The 9474-nt window shown below is 43.2% G+C and overlaps 1 non-coding gene across 1 annotated transcript; it reads right to left on the bottom strand.

The window, feature by feature from the left end:
* Window positions 1-1756: 1756 nt before the first annotated feature.
* LOC145342795 (U2 spliceosomal RNA) lies at window positions 1757-1955 on the bottom strand. The gene has a single exon (XR_013886639.1). It is a non-coding gene; the product is annotated as a U2 spliceosomal RNA (small nuclear RNA).
* Window positions 1956-9474: the final 7519 nt, after the last annotated feature.

Below are 9474 nucleotides of genomic sequence, written 5' to 3'. Positions count from 1 at the left end.
TGTACTGGGTTTTTAGGTTCCAGATTGATGGAAATGTTCTTTCCCTGTCCTGCACAAACCTTCCGTTTTTAATATGCAACTTGAATATACCTAAAAGTGTATATCTGTTTCAGCATTCCCCATTCATCTTCCAGAAACTAATTCTCGTAAATGTACACTAAGAAGCCTAATTTAATTTCAATGGCCAGGATTTGCAATTTATGCACATAATGAATGCTTCAGTCGTAGTTTGACAGATTGTGTCCCTGCCTTTGCAAATACTAACGTCAGTTGTTCATCTAATTGGCTTTTTACCTTTATCACTTAGTTCTCTGGAATAATGCAGCATGATGTGAAGATGCAAATTGCTCAGCAGAGTTTCACAGCTGGTCTGCGTCCTGAGCGTAAGTTGAGAATATGGACTCCATATAATACGGCATAACATATCTTCATATGTTTCATGTTGGTTATCTGTGTTACAGCCAAGTTTGTGGACAGAAGAGTCTGAGGCCCCTCATTGCTGGTACAGCATTGCACATACAAAAACTTACCATGGAATTGTGGGATGATCTGCCAAACACCACTTCATAACCTTGACCTTCCTTATCCCTGAAAACTGCTTCAACGCAATAGCCCTCCAAAAACTCTGTCCTTCCCATTATGATTTGTTGAGCATTCCCAATTTCCACCACTCCATATTGATGTCTCTTTTACTTCAGCTCCTTCTGCGCTGTAGGGATTCTATCTACTATCTCTGGCAAAGACACAGGAACATAATTGCCATCCCATTTCAAAGATGCTGGGTATAATTGCCTAGGTAAGACTGGTGTATTCCAGTTTCCTCTTGGAATACAAACAGCTAGTTTGTATGTGTACGTGCGCATTTACACATGGGTCCCAGAACATGGGAAACTTCAGCACAGTTTCCTGCGCTGAAGGTGTGCGATACAATGTCTAGTTGTGGAAGCCAATCAGATAGCAGAAGGATCGCGGCTGGAAAAGAAACTGAAAACTCTCTACTGAAAATATTTGGATCAAAGAATCAACTGCTTACTAGAGATACTGGTGAGCAGTTGATTCTGGAATCAATCGATCTGTAAGAGCTGCACACGTCATCATCACTTACTCCTTGCAACTCAAAGACTGTTGCACATAACTTTATTTATTTTTATGCACTATTGGACTCCATCTGAATGCACATTGGTGCATGTGTCTGACCATTTCTCTTTACTTTTTACCAGTTAATAACCTTACTCTATCTTAACTCAAGAAAGGAAAACAGAAAATGCTGGAAAATCTCAGCAGGTCTGGCAGCATCTGTGGAGAGAGAATAGGGGCAACTTCCCGAGTTTGGGATGACTCTGTCAGAACTGGGTCTGGAAAAGGTATCTGTAATAATGCCACCAAGGTCAGGCTTCCATCACCATAAATCTTTAATGATAACACATAGCGCCGCACCCACAGCTTACAGAAACCAGGTCAATACCGACAGAAGACCAGTCAGGGTTGAAGCAATGGGTTGTAACCCTACTGCTGCTCACTTCCCATTGGGCAAGCTTGCTCAGTGAGGGGGTTTATACTCCCCACAGAGAGATCTACTGATGATCCCCTGTGCCCTTATGGCCAATCATTAGCATCTAATGGAAGAGGAACATTATTAGCTTTTTTTTTGTTTTTATTCCAGTTCAATCAAATCAAGTCCAATTCAGACTCTTAGTGAGTTGAGACATTCCTGATCCAAGCTGACAAGACAGGGCTCTCACCTCCTGTCCTGGGCTTGATCTACATGATCCAAGCTGATTGGAGTAGGCATAGCTTCTCCTCCAAGGCTTGATCTCATTTGCATCTTAGCCAAAAGGCCGAGATGCCACTTTTAAAAATTGCTTCAAACGAAGCGAAAATGTAACCTAATCACTTCAAACAAGCACAGCATGTCGATACTACACTTGATCTTAGCCAAAAGGCTGAGATGCGATTAAATGTCTGTTGCTGTCAGAAGGGAAGGTGGTGGTGGTGGTTTTGTGTGTGTGTGTGTGTGTGTGTGTGTGTGTGTGTATGTGTGTGTGTGGTGGGGTGGGGGGGGGGGGGAGCGGTGGGGGGGAAGGGGGGGTGCGGGTTGAAAACCAGTCGTCCTTTCTCACCCGGGTTTCGGGCATTGTAGGGGTATCCCAGTTGGCCTGTGATGGATCAAGGGGTCTTGATCAGATCAGTAACATTTGGGGAATCTCACTGGGATCAAGTCAGAGCAAGATAAAACCAAGACAATAAGCACAAAGTAGAGAAATGCTTTTTTTATTCATTCCTGGAATGCGGGCATCACTGGCTGGCCTAACAGTTATTGCCCATCCTTAATTGCCCTTGAACTGAGTGGCTTGTTTGGCCATTTCAGAGCGCAGTTGAGAGTCAACTACATTGCTGTGGATCCGGAGGCAAATATAGGCCAACCAGGTAAGGATAGCCTTCTGTAAAGGACATTGGTGAACCAGATGGGTTTTTCTGACAATTGACAATAGTTTCATGGTCATCAGTAGATTCTAAATTCCAAATATTATTTATTGCATTCAAATTCCACCATCTGCTGTGACAGGATTGGAACTGTGTCCCAGATTATTAGCTGAGTTTCTGGATTAATGGTCTAGTGATAATATCACTAGGCCACCACCCCCCCTTTGGTCCTTAAAAGTATGTGCAAGTGACAATATAATGAATAATAACATAATGCTGATGCCTTGTGTAAATGCTTTAAGATTAACTTTACTTTGTGAATGTTTTCAAGGCGTGGGGAGAGGACTAATTACCAGTGGTACAACAAATCCTAAAACGGTGGAACTCAGTGGCAGTTAATGAGCTAAAGCATAGTAATGAAGAAAATAATGGGACTTAAGACAAAAGAATCTTCAGGAGCTGATTGCTTCTAATTTCAAGAGCTTAAGGAACCAAGCAAAGTGTTATTCATAAAGTTTGATTCAGGAATTGTATCTTGGATTGGAAACTTGCACATCTTACCAATAATTAGCATAGCCAGACTAACAGCAAATTAATGATGAACTGGTTCTGGTGTATTTGCCTAAGAAGGAATGTTGGCATTTCTTTGAAGTAGTGTATCAATATCTTTTAAGTCTACTGAGCCAGGAGCAAGAGCTTCATTTTAACATCTAATCTTAAAGATAGAACTCCCACACCATACATTTATGAAGGCCCCACCTTCTCAGTCTCACCCCTTGCTGGAAGTGTGGTGACCCTCAAGTTAAACCACCACCAGTCAGCTCTCCCCCTCAAAGTGGAGATCAGCCTATGGCCATCTGTGACGATGGCAAGTTTCCTTCTTACCTTTACATTGAAGCATTAGCCTTGAATATATAGAATCATAGAATCCCCTTTGCAAAAGGAGGTCATTTGTCCCTTTGAGCCTGTACCCACAACAATTCCAGCCAGGCCCTGTCTCTGTAACCCCAAGTATTTATCCTGCTAGTCTCCTTGACACTTAGGAGCAATTTTGCAGAGCCAGTCGACCTAACTCACACATCTTTGGAGTGTGGGAGAAAACCGAAGCACTCGAAGGAAACATGCAGACAGGGTGAGAACGTGCAAACTCCACATAGTAAGTCATCTGAAGTCAGAATTGAACCTGGGTCCTGGCGTTGTGAGGTAGCAGTGCTAACCACTGTGTCACCCTTTTTTTATAGAATCCTTGTAGTGCAGAAGACCATTCGGCCCATTGAGCTCACACTGATCACAATCCCACTTTGGCCTATCCCCATTAGCTCATATATTTACCCTGCTAATCCATTGACATTAAGGGGCAACTTAACATGGCCAATCCACCTAGCCTGCACATCTTTGGAGTGTGGGAGTAAACCCACGTAGACACGGGGAGAACTTGCAGACTCCATGCAGACAATCACCTGAGGCTGCAATTGAACTCGGGTCCCTGGTGCTGTGAAGCAGCAGTGCTAACCATTGTGCCACCTTGGCGCCCTCAACTGAGGTGTATCCGAGAGGATATCATTTTTGACTCAGAAGAAAATGCTATAACTGAATCAGATTGATGTATAACATATCAGAAAATGTTGCATATTTAATCATATTTATCACAGGTGCAGACACTAAACTTTCTCAAAAAGCTCTGAATATGTATTTTTTTCCAAACTCAGGGCATTTTAATTGTTTAAAACTAGCAATGTCACAACACTTTATTTTGGAAGAAATAAAACCTTGGGGAGCTGCTTGTGCTTTCAATAATTAACTAATAATAAATAAAATATTTTTATCTCGGTATCTGTTAATGTTATGCGCTCAGCAATGCCCCAGATATGAAGCTATTAGTTGGAATTTTAGGCTGATGCCAAGTTAGGTATTTAAGATAGAATCTAGAGATGGCTTAAGGTTCTTGACCATTGACATAACACCTGGAGACACCTCTGCATCCCCACTTGCTCGGTATTCACAAAGGAGAGGGATATGTCAATTGATGGTGTCTCGGAGGGGTGTGTAAATCCTGTAGAACAAGTCACCATTACAAGGGAGGAAGTGTTAAGTGAATTAAAAAGCATTAAGGTAGACAAATCCCCAGGGCCAGATGACATCTATCCCAGATTGCTGAGGGAGACAAGAGATGAAATTGTTGGGCCTCCAACAGAAATCTTTGTTTCTTCGTTAGCCACTGGCACGGTCCCAGAGAATTGAAGGATAGCCAATTTTGTCCTGTTATTTAAGAAGGGTGGCAAGGATAACCCGGGAATTATAGGCCAGTGAGCTTGATGTCAGTGATAGTGGAATAGTTGGAGAAGATTCTTCGGAATAGGATCTATACACATTTAGCCTTTTTAGCAACAGGCAGCATAGTTTTGTGCGAGGGAGGTCTTGTCTCACTAATTTAATTGAGTTTTTTGAGGAGTGATAACAATGATTGATGAGGGAAGGGCTGTGGATGTTGTCTACATGGACTTCAGTAAAGCATTCAACAAGGTCCCTCATGGCAGGCTGGTGCAAAAGATTAAATCTCATGGGATCGGGGTTGAACTAGCTGGATGGATTCAGGACCGGCTTGGTCATAGAAGACAGAGGGTAATGGTGGAAAGGTGTTTCACTGAATGGAGGTCTGTAACTAACAGTGTTCCACAGGGATCAGTGCTGAGACCTCTGTTGTTTGTAATATATATAAATGACTTGGAAGAAAACATAGCTGGTCTGTTTAGCAAGTTTGCCAATGATACCAAGATTGGTGAAGTTACTGATAGTGATGAACATTGTCAGAGAATACAGCAGGATATAGATAAGCTGGAAAATTGGGCAGGGAAATGCCAGATGGAATTTAATCTAGACAAATGTGAGATAATGCATTTTGATGGGTTCGATTCAGGTGGGAGCTATAAAATAAATTACAGAATCATCAGGAGCATAGACACAGAGAGGTCTGGGAGGTCCACAAATCTTTGAAAGTGGCAGCACAGATGGGAAAGGTGGTGAAGAAGGCATATGGCATGCTTGCCTTTATTGGATGGGGCATCGTGTATAAAAGTTGGCAAATTATGTTACAGTTGTATAAAACATTGCTTCGGAAACATTTAGAACACTGTGTCCAATTCTGGTCACAACACTACCAGGATAATGTGGAGACTTTGAAGAGAGTACAGAAAAGATTTAGCAAGTATGGAGCGTATTAGCTATGAAAAGAGATTGAATAAACTGCGATTGCTTTCCCTGGAAAGACCAAGGCTGAGGGATGACCTGATAGAAGTTTATAAAATTATGCAAGGGAAATATAGATAAAGTGAACAGTTGGAAGCTTTTTCCCTGGGCAGAAATGACAATTACAAGGGGCACAAGTTCAAAATAAGGGGGCGAAGGTTCAGTGGAGATGTACAGGGGAAGTTTCTTTACAGAGAGGATGGTGGGGGCCTGAAATGCACTACCAAGCAAGGTTGTTGAGGCAGACACGTTAGCCACATTTAAGATTTATCTTGATAGGCATATGAACAAACAGGTAATAGAGGGATATGAGCAGTCGGCCTAGATAGAACAACATCGGCGCAGGCTTGGAGGGCTGAAGGATCTGTTCCTGTGCTGTGTTGTTCTTTGTTCTTTGATCTATGATCTTTGTGGGAAGATCCACCACATTTTGTTCCACTTGAGCACTTGACAGACCATTGATGAATGTTCCTCTGGGGTTGAGAAGTCTGTGAATGGAGCAATTGTCACTGGACAGTCAGAGTCTGACAGCTATTTTGTGCCCAGCAATGCCATCAGGGATGTACTTTTCATCGCTGGTGCTGCACCTACCCAAGACTTCAGATGGAAGGGGAATTCAGGCATAGTAAGTGATAGAGGGAAGGGGTTTGCAGATTGAGGGTTTTTGGTGGGGGTGGATGGAGGGGGTTGGGGGGAAGGTCAGCAGTAAAAGTAGGTGGTGGCCTTCAGGAGAACAGCTTTCCTTTGTGCTGGGCTCTGATCAGGGACAGAATGCGTTTGCAAGGGGACTCCTCCAGCAAATACGTCAGGGTTTCCTTGTCATACTCTACACATGGTAATCACCCCCACCTACCACGAGGTTAACACCAGCAGTGGCAGGATAGGCCCTTAAGTGGCTATCAAATGTCCACTTTGAAAGTTTTGGTTGGCAGTGGGATGGGAAGGCTGTTCCGGACGTCTTCTTAACCTGAACTTAATCAGAGTGGAAATGGGAATATGGCAGGGTCCTTCCTGAACAATTTAAATTTCATTTAAACTTTTGGGGGTGTAAAAATTATTGCCCATTCCAAATTTCCCTTGAGAATGTCAACCTGACATTAAATGGCATGGTGGCACAGTGGCCGGGGACAGCATGGTGGCACAGTGGATAGTATTGCTGCCTCACAGCACCAAGGACCCAGGTTCAATTCTAGCCTCGGGTCACTGCCTGTGTGGAGTTTGCACATTCTGCCGTGCCTGCTTAAGTTTCCTCAGGGTGCTCCAGTTTCCTCCCACAGTTCAAAGATGTGTGGGTTAGATTGATTGGCCATGCTAAATTGATTCTGGCATCAGGAGATTAGCAGGGTAAATATGTGGGGTTATGGAAATAGAGCCTGCGTGGGACTGTGGTCGGTATAGGCTCGATGGGTTGAATGGCTTCCTTCTGCGCTATAGGGATTCTATGATTCAAACCTACCACTCGGCAGGACACACGTTTCCACTCTTAAATTTAATGTGCAGGGAGAAAAAAGTGGAGGCTATTCTCCCTGGCTGCTATGCTGCTCTAACAGTGCAATGGGCTGGGAGACATCAGCGGGGGCCGTTTTGTGTCCTTCCCGCTGGGCACCATGGCCATCGCAAGTTTCCCAGCTGGAGGTTTTGTTTGGCAGTGGGGTGAGAAGGCTGCCCAGAGCCCTTCTTCCCCTGGACTTAATCGGAGAGGAATTGAAACACCGGCAGGGTCCTTCCCAGAGAATTTAAATTTGATTTTATTCTTTTATGGGGGGTGTAGGCATTATTGCTCATCCCAAATTGCCCTTGAGATAGTCATCCTGACACCAAACCCACCATAGGGCACTGCACAAGTTTCCATTATTAAATTTATAATGCAGGAGAAAAAAAACTGATTTGAGTTTTTTAGTCTGCTTCAAACGGACCTGTTACTTCCTATTTGTTTGAGGGACTTTGATGATTTAGGTGATCCAACATTGAATCCCCATTCCCAGTTACCTTGAATTACCCTGTCGGCCATGGGTGGTTTTCTCATCTCTGATTAGATGGCTGCTGGTTTGGAGTTATTCTCCAGAGGTTTCAGCGCAACATCTGGGGTGATTTTCCCAGTGCCAGCAACAAGGGAGCGCTAGCGTGGCAGACCCGCTGTGCCTTGGTGTAGAGACGCTAAACCAAGGTCCTGACTACCCTCTCACTGGATATAAAGATGCCATGGCATTGCTCCAATTAAAACTCAGCAGACCTTCTCCTCCATCAATCTATACCAGTTTATCATATTGCTGGAATAAAAGTGAAATGCTGCAGATGCTATAAAACTGAAATAAAAACAGGAGTGCTGGAGCTTTTTCTAAGCATTTTCCTGTTTTTATTTGTCATTTTCTGCTTGTGGGAATTCGCAGTCTGAAAATTGGTTGCCAAGTCCTGTTTAAGTTTCATTTATTAGTGTCACAAGTAGGTTTACATTAACATTGCAATGAAGGTACTGTGAAAATGCCCTCGTCACCACACTCCAGCGCCTGTTCAGGTAACCGAGGAAGAATTCAGCATGGCCAATGTACCTAATCAGAATATAATTTGGACCGTGGGAGGAAACCAGAGCACCCACAGAAAACCCACACAGGCATGGGGAGAATGTACAGATTCCACAGAGATAGTGACCCAAGCCAGGAATCAAACCCAGGTCCCTGTTGTTGTGAGGCAACAGTGCTAACCACTGTGCCACTGTGTCACCCTCCTATGCATTGCAATGGTGACTAAGTGTCAATTGAGATCCTTGGTTGCAAAGCTCTTTGGGATTTCCTGAGATGGTTAAAGGTGCTTTAGAAATTCAAATTCTTCTTTTTAACAGCCAAACTGTTATCAGTTATCTTCATGTGATGCACTACCAAAGGCCCAAGATTCAAAGCTGCCTGCATTGATGTTTTATTTAGTCAAATTAAAGAGTAAGAGGTATTAAAATAGGTTACACATCGACACGTAACGATATCATAAAGCAATCTATCTCTGCCAAACTGCAAGGAGCACACCATCCGTCTTTAAACCAATTTAATTATTTCGCAAAGTATCTAATGACATTATCTGATTAAATTTATTCCAATCATAAGTTGCATGTCAATTTGCGATTTGAGAAGTTGCATTGCAGGAAATTTTTATTTTTAAAATTTGTCCTAAAAGCAACTTCCATTTTTTTGTATGGAAAATGCAGACATGAAAATAGGAATGAAAATCCCTCTGTGAGCAGTGAATTGAAAGCTATATGCTGAATTTTTGGTCGATGTTGGGGCCCTGATCTTCTGCGTTCGCTTTCGCAACAACCTTTCTGGAGTGGGTCTCCTAATTGACTGCCTCTGTACTCACCATTCCAATAATGACAAGACGGCAGGATCCCAAGGTTTGCATGGCCGGCAAACCCTATTATTCCATATACACCAACGACTGTGTGGCCTAATTCCCCTCCAAGCCGATTTTCAAGTTTGCTGATGACACCGCCGTAGTGGGTCGGATCTCAAACAATGTTGAGACAGAGCACAGGAAAGAGACAAAGAATCTGGTGCAGCAACAATAATCTCTCCTTCAATCCAACAAAACAAAGGAGATTGTCATTGACTTCAAGAAGTGGAAAAGAGAAATGCCCCTGTTTACATTGATGGGGATGAAGTAGAAATGCTAGAGAGCTTCAAGTTTTTAAGTGTCCAGATCACCAACAACCTGTCCTCACCTCTCCATGCTGACACTGTAGTTAAGAAAGCCCACCAATGCCTCTACTTTCTCAGGAAATTTGGCATGTCTGCTATGACTCTCACCAACTTTTAC

The sequence above is a fragment of the Carcharhinus amblyrhynchos genome, chromosome 4 (genome assembly GCF_965287045.1).
Source record: "Carcharhinus amblyrhynchos chromosome 4, sCarAmb.v2.hapA, whole genome shotgun sequence".
In the NCBI taxonomy this organism is placed as follows: domain Eukaryota; kingdom Metazoa; phylum Chordata; class Chondrichthyes; order Carcharhiniformes; family Carcharhinidae; genus Carcharhinus; species Carcharhinus amblyrhynchos.
This window is presented reverse-complemented; position numbering and strand designations above follow the sequence as displayed.